Source organism: Lynx canadensis, chromosome A2 (assembly GCF_007474595.2).
Source record: "Lynx canadensis isolate LIC74 chromosome A2, mLynCan4.pri.v2, whole genome shotgun sequence".
NCBI lineage: Eukaryota > Metazoa > Chordata > Mammalia > Carnivora > Felidae > Lynx > Lynx canadensis.
In genome coordinates this window covers 5,491,555-5,511,122 of record NC_044304.2, presented here as the reverse complement: position 1 = coordinate 5,511,122, position 19,568 = coordinate 5,491,555, and the positions used below count along the sequence as shown (strand labels likewise).

General features: G+C 56.5%; 1 protein-coding gene and 1 long non-coding RNA gene across 4 annotated transcripts in view; one reads left to right on the top strand and one right to left on the bottom strand.

Annotated features, from left to right (window-relative positions):
* Window positions 1-552: 552 nt before the first annotated feature.
* LOC115502917 lies at window positions 553-3,591 on the bottom strand. The gene is made up of 3 exons (XR_003965232.1): window positions 3,437-3,591; window positions 2,635-2,725; window positions 553-2,314 (listed from the first exon to the last, which is right to left on the bottom strand). It is a non-coding gene; the product is annotated as an uncharacterized LOC115502917 (long non-coding RNA).
* A 588-nt stretch (window positions 3,592-4,179) lies between these two features.
* The window catches only part of CERS4 (ceramide synthase 4), a 35,026-nt gene continuing 19,637 nt past the window's right edge, over window positions 4,180-19,568 (top strand). The window contains exon 1 of one of the 3 annotated variants that reach the window (XM_030298712.1): window positions 4,180-4,310. The gene's annotated coding sequence lies outside the window, so the exon portion shown is untranslated. Of the gene's footprint in view, window positions 4,311-4,648; window positions 4,815-19,568 lie in introns of those variants that run through there. The other 2 variants (XM_030298722.1, XM_030298748.1) reach the window with 2 other exon arrangements.

Sequence of the window (19,568 nt, the reverse complement as noted above, 5' to 3'; positions counted from 1 at the left end):
CTCTGTGCTGACAACTCAGAGCCTGGGGCCTGCTTTGGATTCTATGTCTCTCTCTCTCTCTCTCTCTCTCTCTCTCTCTCTCTCTGCCCCTCCCCCACTCACACTCTCTCTCTCCTTCAAAAATAAACATTAAAAATAATAATAATAAAATAAAAAGAGTGAGGGATGTGAGTCTGCCAGGGCTGAGGGAAGGTGAGGGGTGAGGATCCTCTGTGACCCTACCCCAGTGCCCCCCCCCCAAAACCAGCAAAAGGAAAGAAAGCAGGGGCTGACAGAGAATAAGAGGTCAAGAGAAGCTGAGTTCAAGCTTCCTCTCTGGCTGTGTGGCCTCGGGCAGCTAACTGCACCACTCTGGGCTTGTGTCGTCATCTGTGGAAATGGGAATTTTTTTTTAAATGTTTATTTTATTTTTGAGAGAGAGAGAGAAAGCACAAGTGGGGGAGGGGCAGAGAGAGAGAGACATAGAATCCAAAGCAGACTCCAGGCTCTAAGCTGTCAGCACAGAGCCCGACGCGGGGCTCGAACTCACAAACCATGAGATCAGGACCCGAGCAGAAGTCGAACGTTTAACCGACTGAGCCACCCAGGCGCCCCTGAAATGGGAATTTTTAATGCACTTGCTCCACAGACAGGGGTGGGTATGTTCGTCTCTATAAAGCTCCCAGCACGGGAGCCTCGTCATGCTGTTCCCTGCCCGGCTGCTGGGAACCTCAGGCTGGCAGGCAGGCGTCACCAACTCAAGTGGGTTATCCCGCCGACACTGGGAAGCTGGCGGGGCCCTTGGGGAGGCAGCAGCAGGATGGAAGGAGGCAGAGTCGCTCCAGGGAGAACAGCTCAGTATCCCCCCTCCCACCCCCCACCCCCCACCGTGGCCGGAGAAGTTGAAGCTGTGTGCGTCCAGTCAGACGCTCACGTACAGACACCCCAGAAACACAGAGACACCCCTGCAGACACACACACACACACACACACACACACAGAAACACAGAGACCCAGAGGGACCTGGAGACACACGGACAAGAAGGCAGGCCAACTCACAGACGTACCCAGTAGGCCCTCTTCAGAGCCCTTCTTGGAAAACTTCATTTCCCACCTTGCCTCGCCCCATCCTCTCTGCCCTTAAGGAACATCTGTGAAACACCCACTGGGTACCGGGCCCTGTTTCAGCGTTAGGGTCACTGGGGGATCAAGATGGGACACCCCCCCTGCCCCCCAGCCTTGAGGGGTGGACATTTTCCAGGAGGAGGCTGTCAGGCACAGGATAAAAAAGGAACCGAGAGGGAGGAGGGCTGGGGAGATACAGCTGGTGGGGGGGGTGGTGGCAGGCGGGGGGGGGGGCAGGATGGGTGGACAGCGTGAACCCCTGACTAAAGGCCCAAGGGATGGCGGGAGGGGGCCACGCGGACTGGCAAGAAGAAGGAAAAGCGTTCCAGGCAGGAGGAACAGACAGCATAAAGGCTTCTCCACCCACCCCATCCGACCCATCCCAGCCCTCCCCAGCCCTGACTCAGGCCACTTGGATGAAACAGCATGGAGGCAGGGGTCCCTCCACCTATCTGTCCCCCAGATGGCCTGGTTCTCTTCCATTCTACAGATGAGGACACCTTGGGGCTCAGAGAGGCCGTGTCACACACCCGAGTTCACACAGCACAAACGTGAGCCCAGGACTGTCTGAACTGGGGGCTCCTGCCTTTGGGGAGAGGAGCCCCCCACTGAGGACAGAGGTCTTGTTTGGCAAAGGCTAGGCCAGGGAGGACAGCCAGACACAGAGAGGCCTGGGACAGCAGGCCTGGCGTGAGTTGGGCACTGCAGGGCACAGAGAGGCAGTGACAGACAGACTTGTGGGATTTCAGTCCCCACCCTGCTGGAACAAGGGAGTAGCAGCCCCGCCCAGAGGTCTGGAGGGGTGGGTGATGGGTGCGTGCTGCAGGGGTTGTGGGTCTGACCTGGATGGGGCCCCAGACTGCTGATCTGGAAACTGAGTCCAGATGTGTGTGTGTGGGGGGGGGTGGTTCTGAGAGCACAAGCAGGACTCTGGGCGGGAGGTTGGGGGTCTGAGTCTCCTATCGCTGCCGTAACAAGTCAGCACTCACTTGGTGGCTTAAAAGAACACACAGTTATCTGACAGTTCTGGAGGTCAGAAGTCCAAAACGGGTCTCACTGGGCTGAAATCCAGGTGTCCACAGGGTCACATTTTCCTCCTGGAAGCTCCTGGGGAGAAGGTGTTTCCGGCTTCTAGAAGTATCTGCGTTCCTTGGCTCATGGCCCCTTTCTTCATCTTCAGATAGTACAGCATCCTCCACCTGGGTCTGCCCTTCAAGCACAAAAGGTGTGAAAACCCGGAGGGGAGGGGGAAGCAAGGCGCTCCCCCTCTCTGCCTCTGGTCCCAGCTTTGGGCCTCCCTAGGGTTCCCCCTCCCCCTCCCCAGACACCCCACACTGGGCTCTCGGGCTTAGAAACTCCCACCAACCAGATCCTGGCCTCCCCTGATGCCCAGAGCCCTGTCCGTACCCCTTCCACCAGGCCCCAGCGGCCCCCACGGCAGAGTCCAATTTGAAGTCTGATTGTCCCTCTCCTGGGAGAGCCCTGGAGGGCCTTGGTGGCTGGCCCCACCCTGCTGCCCTCTTCACTCACCTCTGGACTCTAACTCCACTTAAGGCCACCATCCATTCACCTCTCAGGGTTCAGATGTCACCTCCTCCAGGAAGCCTGTCCTGAATACTCCCTGCTCACACATGGGGTGGGGGCAGGAGAAAAGGAGGGCATAGGGTAGCCAAGAAATCTGTCCCTGACCCTGGCCCACCCAAATCCTTTTTCAGGGGCCTCCCCCTCTACTTCTCCAGGGATCTGCTGCTTCTCCCCTGGGGCCTGGACTCCCCCCTTCCACAATGTCTCCAGTTACTATTAATACAGACGACTGTCACGTTCTGAGCGCGCCCCCCCCCCCAGGTGCAAGGCGATAAAACCGCAGCTCCTGGGCCCTGCAACTGGGAAAGTGGCTTTATGGCCCTTCCTCTCCCCCGTGCACAAAGGAGCTCTTGGGAGCACAGGGGGAGGGAGGGAGGGTTTGAGGGAGAAGGACGCGCACATTTGAAAAGAGAAAAAAATAGTCTCGTGGAGGAAACAGCAAGTGCAGAGACCAGAAGCGGGTTGGCAGGCACAGGCTCTCGGGCCCCTCTTGCTTCCCATGTGTGGAAATCAAATCTCAGCAACGTGAAGCAACCGGCTTAGGGCCCCACGCCCAAGAGGCCGGGCCTTCTCCCTCCCTCGCCCTGGATGTGCTTCAAGGAGAGGCTTATTGTTCAAAGGTGAAGCCACTTGGTGAGGGGCCGTTGGCCAGCAGCTCTGGAACCCCCTTGCCTTCGGCTGGGGCAGCTGGGCCGTGAGTACCGCCCCCCCCCCTCCCGGGGGTACGACCCAGGCGCTCACAGACTACCTGCGCCCCATCCAGGATCGTCTTCCGTTCAAGGCTTGCCGGGGCTCCCTGCTCCCGCGCACTGCTGACCCCGGGTCACTTTCGCTTCCATCCGGCAAGAGAGGGCTGGGGGCTGCCCCACCACCCACGCGGGCCTGTCTCCCCTGCTCTGCCTCCTGACCCCCCGCACCCCACCCGCCTGCCTGCCCTCCCCTACGCCCAACCTCCCAACTGGGCTTCCGCCCCACGCCTCCGAACTGGGGCGGCTCGGTCTTCAATCTGGGACAAGTGGGGAACCCGAGGTGGCTTCTGAGGCCCGAGACAGTCGGGGCCTCCCCAGCAATCGATGCCCGGCCGACCCGTGTGCTCCGGCGATCAGGGCACACGCGGTGTGGGTGCAGATGCGCGGGTCTGGGCGGGGCCAGAAGAGGGGACCCGGCAGGAGGGGATCGCGCGGACTTGCGGCGAGCGGAACGGAACCAGGAGCCAGACTGAGCGCCGAAGGTGCTGGGTTCAAAGGAGAGAGATAAGGCGCAGCCCGGGGACCTGCCGCTGGCTCTCGGCCAGGCGCGCCTCCGGACAGGCCTGGAGCGGGGGTGGGGGTGGGGGCGGGCCTGGGGGCGGAGCTAGGCCGGGGCCCCGCGGCGCGGGGCGGGGGGTCCGGGAAGCGGTCTAGGCCGCGGAGGGGGCCGAGCGCCGCCCGGACCCTGCGCCCCGCAGGGGCCCGCCCCGGCCCGGCCCCGCCCCTCCAGGCCCCGCCCCCCCACCCCTGCCTACCTCCTGGGCCCACGGCGGAGGGGGCCCCGGGAGCAGAGTCCCGCTGCCGCGTGCGGGCCGCGCCTGCTCCTTCCTCTCCGCGTCCGTCCCCGCTGCGCCCCGCCGCCTGCGCCCCCAGGTAAGCGAGCGCCCCGCGCCCCGAACGCCGCCCGGAACGCCACCCTCGCGGCGAGCCCCGGCCCCGCCTCCGCGGCCATGGCGGCCCCGGTCCCCATCACCGCGCCCCCGGGCGGCCTCTCGGCGCTTCCCATCCGGTCCCAGGCCCCGGCCGCCGCGCCGAGCGAGCCCTGCTCCCCCGAGGGTCGCGGCGCCGCGAGCGCCGGGGACGCGGCTGCGAGGCGGGCGGGAGTGGGGGCGAGCCCGGCGCGGCGACGCGGGGTGGGGGTGGGGGTGGGGGCATCCGGATGTGTGAACGCGAGCAGCGCCGCGGGCGTGTGGGTCTGACACCCGCGAGCCCACACCGAGCGCCTGCGTGGGGGCCACCGACGTGCCCGCGCTGGGGGCGCAGCCGGGGCCCTGGCCTCGCAGCCCGGCCGCGTAGACGGCTGGCAACGGCGTAAACAGACTCGGATCGCTCCAGCCCGCGCTGAGTGCGGGGAAGACGACACCTCGGGGAGACGGGGTAAGGGGTGGGGGACGGATTGTCGGAGGAGGTGTCATCCGGGCTGAGTGGACCCGCCAGCGAGGGCTGCTGAGGCCCAGGAAGCACCAAGATTCCGAGGCGGGGCCCAGCCCGGTGTGTCTGCGGGGCAGAAAGGAGGCCAGCGTGGCTGGAGCGCGGAGAAGGGAGGCTTGGAGGTGGGGAGAGTTTGGCCCGAGCCTCGAAGATGGCGGGGAGTGAGTGAATTCCACTCTCGGGTCTGGGGTGGGGGGGGGGCACGGGAGGCTTAGAGCCAAGTGAGCGCCCCGGTCGTGTTGTGTCTTAGGAAGACCCCGTGCTGTGGGCAGGAGGGATGGGAGGAGACCCGGGAGGAGGCTGCTGGTTTGCGCCCCCCTGGAAGGAGCGGTGGAAAGCGGGTGGGGGGGGGGCGCATCCTGGCAGAAGACGTCCTCTGCATTCCCTGCCTGCTTAGAAGTGGGGCGTGAAGTAACACGCTGGGAGGAGATTTCTGGCACTGGCAGCTGGGGGCATGCAGGGGCCTTTCATTCCGCGATGGGGAAACTGAGGGAGAAGCAGGTGGGGTGGGGCTGTTGTGGCCGCGTCTGACTGGCGAACGCCCTGAAATGCCGCCCGATGGGGGAGGCTCCTGGAGACCAACTCCACACCCAGGGGAGGTGTCCAGCGGCCGAGTGCAGGGGCCGCGCTGGCCCCACTAGGGTGACCTGGGTCTCTTTTAGGGAGGCTGCCTGAGGAACACATTCTGGAGGGTGGGGTGGCCTCTGAAGCTCCCCAGGCTCAACTCAGCCCCCTTCCAAGAGCAGCTGCTGTGAATCAGCATGGCTGGGGCAGGGGTACGAGGAGCCTCACGCAGCACACCTGAGCTGGGGCGGGCCAAGCCAGAACGGTCCGTGCCTTTCCGGCTCACCTACTCCCAATGCGAGTGTCTTGAGAGGGGAAGGGAGAGGCGGTAGGAGTGAGCTGGGAGATTTGGTCGCTGACCTGGCCTTGTGACCCCAGGGAAAGTTTTCTGAGCTTCTGTTTGCCCATCTGTAAAATGGGTCAGTAGAACCTATCCCTGGGAATGTTGTTCTGATCAGAGGAAGACTTGGCTAGGAAAGGACTTGGCTGATCACCCCCCCCCCCCCCGCCGCCCCTCGCCCGAGGGGTTGGGCTCCAGAGCCAGTGGGAGTGCACAGCCTGAGGAGCCCCCATTTCTGCCTGCTCTCAGAAATGGGAGCGCTGTGTAACTGCGCCCACCTCCAGACCCAGGGCCTGCCTTCTGCAGACTGAGTGAGTCAGGCGTGTAAAGTGTTTGGTTGGCCCAGCGCCTGGCTTGGAGTGATCACTCGGCCCAGGAGCCACTGGGCTCCTGTATTTGGCAGGGGGGAGCGGGAACGGGCCATCACCCTTGGGATGCCCACAGGAAAGCAGGCATGGGGGGGGGGGGGCGCATGCTCCGCTCTTATCTGGGCACCGCAGGCTGTCCCCTTTCCGGCTGTCCGGAGGCTGCCTCTGACCTTGTCCTGCCTGTATGAGTTCAGTGCCCTCAGGCTAGTGACTTCACCTCCTTCACGCCTCAGTTTCTTCACCTGTAAAATGGAAATAATAGCCGTCATCACCTCAGAGGCGAGTGTGGTGCCCAGCTGCTAATAAGCACCTGATGAAACGGCAGATGCCTGGATGTGTGGGGGGAGGGAGCCCAGAGGAGGGGCCTGATTCAGCCTGGGGAGGGGTCAGGGAAGGCTTCTCGGAGGAGGTGACCATTGGTGGGTCACTGAGGACGCCTAAGAGGTAACAGAGCAGAGGGACTCCAGTGGGGAGAGACTGGGGGGGTGCATGGGAGGAGCCACAAGCAGGAGCTGAGACCAGCATGGAGGCAGCTGACTGGTCCAGATCGCGATGGAGCTGAGTGAGAGGCGCCTGGATCCCGGAGAGATTTGAAGGGGGCGGGGGTGGGGGGCGGAGTGGAACGGCCACTGATCGGGGAACCGGTTCGGGTGCGAGTTCAGGTACTGTTTGCAGCATCTGGAAATTGTGTCCCTGCTCCGCAGCCGGCTTGGAGGCGGGCTTTGAAGAAGGGAGGCTGGAGGTTGGGAGAGGTCCCCATGGGGGGTGGGGGGGGGGTAGAGAGAGGGCAGGACGAAATGGAGTAGCTGGCAAGGGCTCTGGGGAAAAAGGAGGAAGGGCGCCAGTGGCTCAATGGGTTAACCGTCCACTCTAGATCTCGGCTCAGGTCATGATCTCAGGGTTGGTGGGATCGAGCCCCTCTTTGGGCTCTGTGCTGACAGTGCAGAGCCTGCTTGGGATTCTGTCTCTGCCTCTCACCTGCGCGTATGCGCACGCGTGCAGCCTCTCTCTCTCTCAAAATAAATAAACGTTTAAAAAAAAAAAAAAAGAAGGAAATGGCCAGCCCAGCTGAGTTTCTGAATCCTCTGCATGAATAATTCAGTGGCAGGACTTCTACTCCCTTACTTGACTGTCCTTCCCACCCTCACCCCACCCCACCCCAAGCCATTCAGATGGGCTCTTTTTTTTTTTTTTAAGTGTATTTATTTACTTTTGAGAGAGGGAGAGAGAGCACCGGGGTGCATGCCAGCACACGAGCAGGGGAGGGGCAGAGAGAGAGAGAGAGAGAGAGAGAGAATGAATCCCATGCAGGCTCAGCACAGAGCCTGATGCGGGGCTCCAACTCCCGATCATGACCTGAGCCACAATCGAGAGTCCGACGCTCAACCACCTGAGCCACCCAGATGCCCCCAGATGGACTCTTCTTTGCCACCCTTGAAGAGGCTCTGACCAGAGTGGCATCTGGGAGGTCTTTCTCCTCCTTCAATCTCGACTTTATACCTTTGTTAATATGAGGCTGTCACTCCAGTTCCCCACAATGAATGGCCGGGAGCTTGTTCTCTCCCCATCCCATCTTGGGCTCCCAAACGCATATTTTGCCCCAGGATCCCTTGACCGTGTGTCTGAGGAGGGGGGCCACGTGCCTGCCAGCCACACCTTGGAGAACCCCTCTGCCCTGCGCTTGGCCCCACCCCTCTTCACCCTTACGTCCGTCATTTATTCATCCAGCATGCATTTATGAAGTACCTGCACCGGAAGGCACCGGGGACGAGCGGTGCACCAAAGGAAGCTTCCTTGCTGCACACTACTTGGAGGAGTAATGTTGGGGGGGCGGAGGGGGGGGGCTGGAGCAGAGGGAGCAAGGAGGAGAGTGGGCAGAGGGGCAGACGACGAGACTGAAGGTCTCAGGGCTCCCGGGTCCAGTAACAGCAGGCCCTGGGAGGGTCCTCGCTTGAAGGGTAAGAGGAGTTGAGCCCTACCTCTTTGCAGTTTGCAGGGGCATTGCTTTGCTGCTTTGTGGCCTCCCTACGGTGGTCATTTCTGGAACCCTTGATGGCCGAGGCGGCTGCTGGCAGGAGGAAGGGAGCAAATCCACCCCCTTTCCCAGCGGGGTGGGGGGCAGGCTTCCGCCTTCCCCCTGCATGTGGTGGGGCTCAGCTGACCTGGGAGACTTCTCGGAAACACTGAAGTAGCCAGGGAGAGGGCTCAGGTGGGGGTTTGGAGGGAGGGGGCAGCGGCAGTGACCGGCAGGGCCCCGAGCTGGGGGTTGGAGGCGGGACACCCTCAGAGAGGGGACAGGGATGCCGGATGGCGGTCAGCAAACACCAAAGCCGGAGTGTCGTGAGGGCGGCCCTGCCATCGGCCTGCTGTCACTCCCTTTGCAGGTGGAGGAGAAAGGACTCGGCCCCCTCCCCGCCCCTCCCTGTAAGGCATGTGGACGAGGGCCTGGTCACCTGGATCTGGTTCCCCTTCCCACCCCCACTACTGAGCCAGGCAGACCCCAAACCCTACCAGCTTCAGAGGCTTTAATGAGAGGATTCAGAGCCTCGGACTCCGGAACCTGGATTGGTTGGGGGTCCTGCTGAGAGCCAGGAGGCTGTGGCCACGACTGCCCTCCCCACCCCCATCCCTGTCTACACTGGGGATGGGTGTGCCTAAGGGCAGTTCTTTTTGGCCCTGGCTCAGTTATGACGACGATCCCCGCAGGCGCTGAGGAGCCACCGCGGGCGCAAGGGAGTCTCACTAAACTATTAGGAGATGGCAGGGAACAAAGACAGTGACAGAGAGGGAGAGCAGGCAGGATGAGCTCTGGAAACATCTGCGTCTGGATCTCCTTTTTCATCTGAGATGTTGGTGAGGGCGGGTCGTAGTATAAGGCTGTCGCCCCCCTGCCCTGACCTCTTCCCACATGCCCCTCTGTTCCTGTGGGCTTCCTCTCTGTGCCTCGAAGCTACTGCACATGGCCCGGCCTCAGGGCCTTTACACAGCCTGTCCCCTTTGCCGAGAATGCTCTATCCCTGTGGCTTCCTCGTGTCTTCTTAGAGAGACCATCCTGACCTTCCTGTTTAAAATTGCAGCCCCCACTGCCCATTTCTGATCTCTTTTCCTGCCCTATTTTTCTCTCCACTATCCAGAATAATGAAATAAATTAATAATAAAATGTATAGTATTTGCCACCCCCAACCCTCACCCCGTCCAGGACCTCTGCTCCATGAGGGCTGGGATCCTCATTTGGTGTGTTTCCTGCTATGACCCCAGCCCCCTGGCATACAATGAGTGTGTGTGTGTGTGTGTGTGTGTGTGTGTGTGTGTGTGTGTGTGTGTGTTGGGGGTGGGGGGGGTGTGGAGTGGCTAGCCAGAGACTGGAAGCAGCTGAGGGCAATTTAGGCCCCAAGTCAGGACACTCGGAACTTTCCCACATGTTCCTAGAATTTTCCAGAAATGCGTTCAGAGTAAGAGGCTGGGGGGGCAGAGCCTCTCTGAGGAGGTCACTTTTTCCCCCTCTTGATGGATTTCGAATCTTTCACTTTTGTATTTTTTTAACGTTTGTTTATTTTTGAGAGAGAGAGAGAGAGAGAGAGAGAGAGAGAGAGAGAGAGAGAGCATGAGCAGGGGAAGGGCAGAGAGAGAGGGAGACCCAGAATCCGAAGCAGGCTCCGTGCTGTCAGCGGGGCTCTGTCCCCACGAATGGTGAGATAATGACCTGAGCGGAAATCAAGAGTCAGAGGCTTACCCAACTGAGCCACCCAGGTGCCCCTGAATCTTTCAGTTTTGAATAAAAAGAAAAAGGTTTTGGTGGGCCATTATCCGGGACAAATGCCAGGGCCCTTGAGGATGTACGTTACCAGTGCTGTTTCGCAAAGGGGCTCATTTCTGACACTAAAGTCCAGTGTCTCCACGGCCATGTCTCCCTTTCACGTGCATGGAGGGTCCAGAGGTTCCCCTGGTCTGCACATTCTGAGGAGGCGTGGTTGTACCCGTGCACGTGCTTGGAGTAATTGTATTTACTGTAACCTTCTTACACGATGAAATTCACACCACTCTGCAGAAATGGTGCGATTGATGCACTGGGATGTGTTTCTGAACTCTAAGAGCCCAGAGGACTAGCACGGGAAACAAAGCCTCGTACTTACATGCCTGAGTGAGTGGTTGGTCCTACGTTTTGGTGAAGTTGGCTCTGGGGTTTGAGGATTTTCAGACAGCAAGAGCCGTGGCGCTTGCGTTGATGACATGTCAAAGATGCTTGTGGTAACTTCCGGATCGAGACCGGGGCGTGAGCCACAGGGCAGGTAGCTGCTCACCTATTTCAGCCTTGGACAGTATTCCTCCGAGACTCAGTGAACATACCTGATTGAAATTCTGGAAATAGGTGAAGGGGTCGCGGCTTGGGACCTTGGGGAAATCTGACAAGCACGTAAGTCATTTGCACACAGCGTTGCTCAAATATTGCCTTGAGATCGGGCACAGAGTATTTAGAAACCAGAACTGCATGGGTGTGTGCAGCCACTGACTTTTTCATTCATAGGATAGATAGTTCACTCCTGCTTCGGAGGCAGAGACTGGATGTCTCTGTTGTTACTGAAATACTCTTTAAGCACCACCCCTTGTAAGTTTTGGCTACGTTGTATCTGTTGCTTACTAAGGCATTCTTTGTTGCCTTACTTGTGCTGCCCAAACTTAGGTCTTCTGAGGAGGTAATATGGGAGCTGGGGCCAGAGTTAGAGCTGAGAGCAGACACAGAGAGGAATCGGATCCTGTTCGTTGGAGAGCCCCCCCACACCCACCCCGTTCATTGGGGAGATAGACACGTCCCTGGGCAGTTACAAGGAAAAGTAATGTGGACCAAATGGAGGATCCACAGGCCCCCTGATGCAGCCTGGAAGTCCTGGAAGGCTTCCTGGAAGCAACAACAGGCAAGCTGGTTACTTGAAGGGCTGCAGGAATGGTGGCTAGTGACTCGGGCCAAGGGGGACATCTGGGTATTGCATTGGAGTGGTATTTCTGAAATCTGACCCGACCCTGGGAGTCCGGCCACGGACGCTGGCTAAGAACCATGGGTGGGAGTAGGGGCTGTCTGGGTGGCTACAGGACGTCCTCCGGGTGCCGGGCAGGGGGAAGGGACAGGCTTGTGCTTTGTGCTGTGTGCTGCTGAGGGCTGGGCGGGGAAAAGCGGTCTGCCCTGTGCGCCCCAGCCGCCCTCCATCCCCCACCGCTGCCTCGCCCTGCATGAGTGCACAGCCCTGCATCTGTGTGCATCCCCTACCGGAGGAGGGGCTCCCTTCAACCGACATCTGGGCGAAAGTGCAGTGGCTTGGCCTCTAGTTATGCAAACACCTCTGGTCCTTAAAGGGCCCCCGGATAGACAGCGTTTGGGCGGGGGGACCCCTCTCTCTCTCCACCCCATGCTCCAGCCCCGCAGCCCTACCCCACCTGGAGAGGATGACCAGTGCTCACATGTGCCCTGCACGGGCTCCCCACCCTTCCTAGGCAGGCTGGCGGGGTGGTGGCAGTTCATAGGAGGACAGGAGGTACCGCTCGCCTGACACCATCCGGCAGGAGCAGATCTGCCCAGGCCTGTGGACTCCCAGCAGTCACTGTTTGCCAGTACCTGACCCAGAACCCGGACAGGTGCGTGGAGGTCAGAGTGGGGAGGAGGTGCCTGGGGGTGCTGCGGCTCCAGAGCCCTTAAGGCCCTGCCCTTCCCCATCGTCACCCCTCTTTATGCTCAGAAGGCACTTTCTCAGAGTCCCACACCTGGAGGTTTGCCCAAAGGGCTCTTGTGCCCTCCCCCCGCTGGGTTGGTTGTCCCCCAATTCCTGCCAAGGTGGGTGATTCCCAGATCAGGTTGCCCCCCCCCCCCGCCCCTGTCCCCTCCCAGATGCCAGCCACCGATGAGCTCCTGGGCAGCACTTTCCTCACCTGCGAAATCCCAAGGACAGCCCACGAGGGAGGAGAGTTCACAGAATCACTCCCTTCGGACATCGAGGCCTGAGCCTCCCATGCTGCCACTGGATCTTTAAGGCCCAGGTGACAGGCGCTTGCCACCCTCCCCTTGACGAGGAAGGCTTGGACCTGGGCTGACAGCCTCATCAGCATCAGGTGCCGGCGGGCCAGGACTGAACGTCGTCTTGTTTTCATTGTTGGTTGTCTTATGGTCCCTGTCCGCATGGGACACTGACGCTGGCTTTCTCTTCAGGGGAGGGAGGGGAAGTTTCTTCTGAAGATAAATGTACTGAAAAACAAAACTCGCCTTCTGAAGGAGACGGGTGGGTGCCTGATGCACAGATGGGAGAGGCCGGGGTTGTGGGGAGGATGGAGGGGAGGGCTCCCTAACCTAGCCTGGGGACCCCGGGCAGGGCTTCCTGGTGGACGTGTCTGAGAGCAGAGTCGTGAAGAACCAGGAGGCCTTGGCAGGCAGAAGGGAGGGCATCACTGGCTGGGGGAACAGCACGTGCAAAGATCCGGAGGCGTACCTGTGGGCAACGTGCTGGGGGCAGGAACTTTTGTGGGATTTCAAGCCAAGAGTCTGATTTGCACGTTGGAAGGGCGGCCTGAGCAAAACCCAGAGGCGGGGAGCCCAGGGAGGAGGCCACAGTTACTGACATGAGACATGAGGGCGTGGCCGTGGGACGCGAGTGGGAAGGGACCCGCTTGCTAGTCACGGGGCAGATGGATGCTATCGCAGGGGCTCCGTGACCCGGGCGTGTGTGGAGGGCTCCGGGACAACTCCCAGATTCCTGTCCCCAAAGACTGGGTGGAAGGTGGGACCGTGGCCAGGAAGCCTGGGGAGGAAGAGAGCACACCCGGGTGGGGGAGGGCTTGAGTGTGATGCGTCTGGGAGAGAGCAGTCAGGGGGTCTTGGCTTAGCAGGTTTGTTGTGGGAGAGACCTGGGAGCCGTGCTGATCAGCCGTGCTGATCACAGCTTCCAGCAACAGCAGATGCAATGGGGGTCCAGGACTGGATTTGGGGCCAGAGGGGAGGAAACCCAGCATGGGTTAGAGACGGGACAGCAGAGGGGAGGGGAGCCGGGACGCCTCCGTTCTCCGAGGGAGGGGCAGACGAGGGGTCGGATACGCAGTAAGAGGTCATGGACACGCGGGCCGCGCTTGGCCAGGGAGGTGGGGGGAGTCCCTGGGGACCTAGGCCGAGTGGGCGGGAGTGAGGTGGAGACAGAGTGACATACAGGCACGAAGACAGGGTCTGCTTTCCAAGAATGCCAGGGTGGCCGCCGATGAGCTGAGGTTCCGTGAGCCCGTGTGCATCTGGGATGCCCAGTGGTGTAGATGAGAGTTCAAACTCCAGCTGTTTGCCAGTGTGTGACCCCAGGTAGATGACTCAGAGTCTCTGAGACTCAGCTTATCCACGAAATGGGGACCCTGACAGCATCTTCCTCAGGGCATGTCTAACATTTCCAGCGTAGGAAGGTAGGACACTTGGTAGGGCACAGATCCTGCCCTGGGGCAAGCCTCTGTGGGTGACACCTGGCATGGTACCAGCACCCCAGGCATGTTGGGCAATCCCCGGTACGTGTATGGGCAAGGCCTGCTGTCCCAAAAAGAAGTCTGGCTTTTGCTGCTACTTGGCCCTACCTGAACCTGGCCCCATGTATGCTGTCACCAGGGAGCGGCAGAGGGGCCCAGCGGCCAGCTGGTGGGAGAAGTAAGGCAGGTGTTAGACGAGATCGGGTGAATAAGGGGTGCCATCAGAGTGTAACCTGGAACCCACAGTTCTCTGGCATTGCTGAAGGGGCTGACCTGGATTGGGAATCGGTTTCTTAATGGTCAGCTGAGGTGGGGGGGTGCGTACTGACAGCTAGAAATGCCCCCTCTGAGCCCGTATCTCCTCTGCCAAGCACCCCTTCGGTGGGAACCTTTATGTTCCTTCTGTACTCATGTGATTTTCTATTTAAAAAGTCACCTTTAATATATACACACCCTAGGGGCGCCTGGGTGGCGCAGTCGGTTAAGCGTCCGACTTCAGCCAGGTCACGATCTCGCGGTCCGGGAGTTCGAGCCCCGCGTCGGGCTCTGGGCTGATGGCTCGGAGCCTGGAGCCTGTTTCCGATTCTGTGTCTCCCTCTCTCTCTGCCCCTCCCCCGTTCATGCTCTGTCTCTCTCTGTCCCAAAAATAAATAAACGTTGAAAAAAAAATTTTTTTTTAAAAATATATACACACCCTAGAACCTTACTCAGCCTTAAAAGGCAGGACGTTCTGACAGCTGCTGCAACATGGACCTTGGGACCTATGCTCAGTGAAATAAGCTAGTCATTCAAGGGCAAATATCGTATGATTCCACCTGTGGGAGGTCCCTAGAGTCATCAAATCCATAGGAACAAAGCAGAATAGGGGTGACCAGGGTTTGGGGGTGGAGGAGTGGGGAGCTAGTGTTTAATGGGGACAGAGTTTCAGTTTTGCAAGACAAAACCCCGGTGATGAATGGTGCTGATGGTTGCCCAACAATATGACTGTATTTAATACCACTGAGCTAAACGCTTCAAAATAGTAAGGATGGGGGCACCTGGGCGGCTCAGTCGGCTGAGCATCTGACTTCGGCTCAGGTCATGATCTCACGGTGCGTGGGTTCGAGCCCCGCGTCGGGCTCTGTGCTGACAGCTCAGAGCCTGCTTCAGGTCCTCTGTTCCCCTCTCTGTCCCTCCCCCATGCGCTCGCTCGCTCTCTTTCGAAAGTAAACGTTAAAAAAATAGGATGGTATATTTTTATGTTCTACGTTTTCTACCACAATTAAAAAAAATTTAAGTCACCCTGAAACATTCCTTGTAAAAAAATCCCTGAATCCCAAAACAAGCAGACCAGCTCCTCCCTCCCCCGACTTCCTGATATAATAACTCTCCTGATTATGGGTATACACACACACACACACACACACACACACACACACACACACAGACATATAAGAATATAATCCTTATAGCCTATTTCTGTGACTTAAATTGCATATATGTGGCCATGGGAGAAGATAAAAAGTCTCTTCGTATTTCTTTAAATATTTTTTCTGGCTCCGTTCTTGTTTCCTTCTCCTTTTGGGACTCTAATTAGATCTGATAATGTCCCAAAGGTCACTGAGACTCTACTTTTTTTTTTTTTTCCAATTGTGGTAAAATATACAAAATGTAACACTGACCATTTTAACCACTGTTAAGTGTGCAGCTTAGTAGCATTGAGTACATTCACAGCATCCTGCAGCCATCACCACTGTCTATTTCCAGATGGCACATTGTTTTTTTTAAGATTTTATTTTTAAGTGATCTCTACACCCAACGTGGGGCTCAAACTCATGACCCTGAGATCAAGAGTTGCACGCTCTGCCGACTGAGCCAGCCAGGAGACCCCAGATGGCACATTTTTATTTCATCTTTGTTTTTTCTTCTCTGTTCTTCAGTTTGGATGTTTAGGATTTATCTAGCTTCAAATTTATTAACTCTTTCTTTTATCTTCTTTGATAGGCAATCAAGCGCACATGTGACTTTTTAATTTCAAGTAATTTCAGTTTTAGAATTTACATTTAGGGGGCAGCTGGGTGGCTCAGTCAGTTAAGTGTCTGACTCTTGATCTCTGCTCAGGTCTTGATCTCAGGGTCGTGAGTTCAACCCCCACATTGGGCTCCATGCTGGGTGTGAAGGCTACTTAAAAAAAAAAAAAAAAAGTTACGTTTGGTTCATGTTTCTGCTTTTCTGCTGAGGTTTCTTATTCAGTAGTAGCTATTTTTTTCTTCACATCTTTGAATAGATTTATAATAGCTGCTTCCAAATCCTTACCTGCTCATTCCAACATCTGGGGCACTTCAGAGGTTAGTCCCCATTAATTTCCTTCTGCTTTGAGTATGGGTCATGTTTCCTTATTTCTTCAAGGGTCAAGTAATTTGGTGTTGTATTCTGGACATTGTCAAGATGTGTTGGGGAGACTCTGGATTCTGTTGTGTTCCTCTGGAGAGCACGGCTTTTTTAAAAATGCATTTTTTATCAGGCAATTAACCTGTCTGGACTCAAGCTCTAAAAGTCTGTTTTCCTTATGGTGGGTGACAGGTGAGATCTCACTTCCTTTCTTCCTTTCTTTTTTTTAGGTTTATTTATTTTTCAGAGAGAGAGAGGGAGAGAATGAGCAGGGGGGCAGGGGGAGAGGGAGAATCCTAAGCAGGTCCCACACTCAGCGTGGAGTCCGATGCAGGGCTCAATCTCATGGCCTGAGCCAAAATCAAGAGTGAGACACTGGGATGCCTGGATGGCTCAGTCGGTTAAGCATCTGACTTCGGCTCAGGTCAGATCTCACGGTTCGTGAGTTCAAGCCCTGCATCAGGCTCTGGGCTGACAAGCTCCGACCCTGGAGCCTGCTTCAGATTCTGTCTCCTTCTCTATCTGCACCTCCCCCACGCTTACGCTCTGTCTCTGTCTCTCTCAAAAATAAATAAACATTAAAAAAAAAAAAAAAAAAAGAGTCAGACACTTAATTGCCTGAGCCCACCCAGGCATCCCTCACTTCCTTTCTTTTAGCCTTAGCTAGGCTGGTTGGAGCCTGCCCTGAACCACTGCACAGAATTTTTGTGTAGAATTTGGAACTTCCTTTTTCTGGCTTTCTCCTTTCCTGGCGTGTCCTGTCCCATTGAGTTATTGTCGTCTTTCTGGGTTCTGTCTTCTCATTTTTCAAGCCGGCTTCTATTTCCAGTGAATAACAGTAAAAAAGGAAACGCGCCCTGGGCCGTTCCCTTATCCCTGGTATAGATTCCCCTCCAACTGCTACCTATTTTGGGTCATGCTAGAGCAGCACCAGCAGACTTGTGGAAATGTTCCTTATCTGCACTGCCTATTAGGGTAGCCACAAGCCACATGTGGCCAATGAGCATAGACATTTCGCTGGTGCAACTGAGGCATTGAATTTGAAATTGAATTGAAATTTCATTTCCATTCATTGCAATTCAGAAAGCCCCCTGCTGTTAGTAGCTGCCGTGCGTTGGACAATCAATGCAGCACTGAGGTGTTTTAGCTGCGAGGTAGAGTTTCTTGTCTCCGAGGGGCTGGTCCGATGCGGCTAACTCCGCCTCCCCCAGAAGCTGAGCTCTCCTGGTGGTTTTCCATTGCATAAATTACTTATCAGGCCATCAGTGGCCCCCTGCATTTTGCTTTTATTTTTTTCAACTCCTTGACTGCCCCCTCCCCAAGTCCGAGAGCATAACATTTCCTCCTCTTTTTGTCCCTTTGGTTAATTTTTAAATTAAAAAAAAAAAAAAGTGAACCGTGGTAAAATACACATAACATAGAAATTACCATCCTGACCATTAAAAAAAAAAAAAAAAAGGTTTATTTAGGGGCGCCTGGATGACTCAGTCGGTTAAGTATCCGCCTTCGGCTCAGGTCGCGATCTCGCGGTTTGTGAGTTTGAGCCCCGCTCGGGCTCTGTGCTGACAGCTCAGAGCCTGGAGCCTGCTTCGGATTCTGTGTGTGTCTCTCTCTCTCTCTCTGCCCCTCCCCTGCTCACGATCTGTCTCTCTCTGTCTCAAAAATAAAATAAAACATTAAAAAAAATTTTTTTAAGTTTATTTATTTTTGAGAGGGAGGGAGGGAGGACAGAGAGAGAATCCCAAGCAGGCTCCACACTGTCAGCTCAGAGCCTGATGCGGGGCTCAAACTCATGAAATGTGAGATCATGACCTCAGATGACATCAAGAGTCAGACTGAGCCACCCAGGCGCCCCTGATCTTGACCATTTTACACAGTTCAGTACTGTTAAAATATTCATATTGTTGTCCATCTGTCTCTAGAACTTTCTCATCTCCCCAAACTGAGACTCTATCCCCATGAAACACCGACTCCTCACCCCCTCCCCCGCCTCCCACCGTCTACTTCCTGTCTCTGTGGACAGGACTCTGTGGACAGGGACCCCCTGTAGCAGAATCGAACAGTATCTGTCTTGTTGTGATTGGCTAGCTCAACTGAATGTAATGTCCCCAGGGCCCCTCCGTGTTGTGTCTTCCTCCTCCTTTCAAATTATAACGTAAGATCTCATTGTGGGGCACCCAGATGGCTCAGTTGATTAAGCATCCAGCATCCGACTTTGGTTCAGGTCATGATCTCGTAGTTCATGGGTTCGAGTCCTGCGTCAGGCTCTGTGCTGACAGCTCAGAGCCTGGAGCCTGCTTCGGACTCTGTGTCTCCTCTCTCTGCGCACCCCCCCCAACTTGTGCGCGCTTGCTCACGCTCCCTCCCTCTCTTAAAAATAAACTTTAGGGGCGCCTGGGTGGCGCAGTCGGTTAAGCGTCCGACTTCAGCCAGGTCACGATCTCGCGGTCCGGGAGTTCGAGCCCCGCGTCGGGCTCTGGGCTGATGGCTCGGAGCCTGGAGCCTGTTTCCGATTCTGTGTCTCCCTCTCTCTCTGCCCCTCCCCCGTTCATGCTCTGTCTCTCTCTGTCCCAAAAATAAATAAACGTTGAAAAAAAAAATTTTTTTTTTAAAAATAAACTTTAAAAAAAAAAGATTTCATCATATGGAACCCTGAGGCTTCTGATCTCCAACTGTTAGACATCAGGATTGCAAGTTTTCACTGGAAGGGAGAGAGGGATAGACTCCAAAAAGGCACAGGGACATCTGGGGAGTGATGGATGTGTTCATTATCTTGACTGGGGCAATGATTTCATGCATATGTACATACATCAGAACATGTCAAACCACACACTTCAGATGTGCAGTTTTTTGCATGTCAGGGGTCCCTCAATAAAGCTGTATTTGTGTTTTTATTGTAATAGCCCAAGAGGGCTCCCCTCACCCCCAAGCTGTACGCTTGATCAGTTCCTGTGCAGGTGACAGATCCCACTGCCCCTGCCCCTTAAACTCCCAAGAGACCTGATCCTCTCCTTTCTTGGTCTTGAAACCTTCCAGACTGACCCCACCCCCAACACACCCCCACGCTAGGTGGTGCTGGGGACCCCAGAGGTCTGTCCCTGGCCTGGCTCTCACGGTCTAGGGGGACACTGAGAGCCAGCTAGCTTTCTAAGTTCCAGGGCTGAAGAAATCTCTGAAGAAAGGCCCAGGGGTGGGGCAGGGCAGGGTGGGGCTGGGCCAGGATGGGGACAGGGCTCTGCTGAGGGTGGGAAGGGCAGAGAAGGGTTCTTAAGGAAGAAATTGAATCTGACCCAGGTCTTGAAACACTGGTAGGACCTGGTCCTTTGAAGCACCTGCCGGTGGCCCTGCACAGATGGAGGGCCTGAGGCGCTTGTCCACACTGCAGACTTCTGATCTGCCTCTGAGAACTACTGACTTTGAGTCGCTGGGGAGACAGCGAAAGGATGAGTTTGTAAAGAAGTGCTTTGTAAATTTCGGATACACTCCAAAGTCTGAGAAACATGACATAAATATTAAAAGAACGTGGAAGAAAATATTTGTATTTCAGGATATGAAAGACCTTACTTCAATTTCACT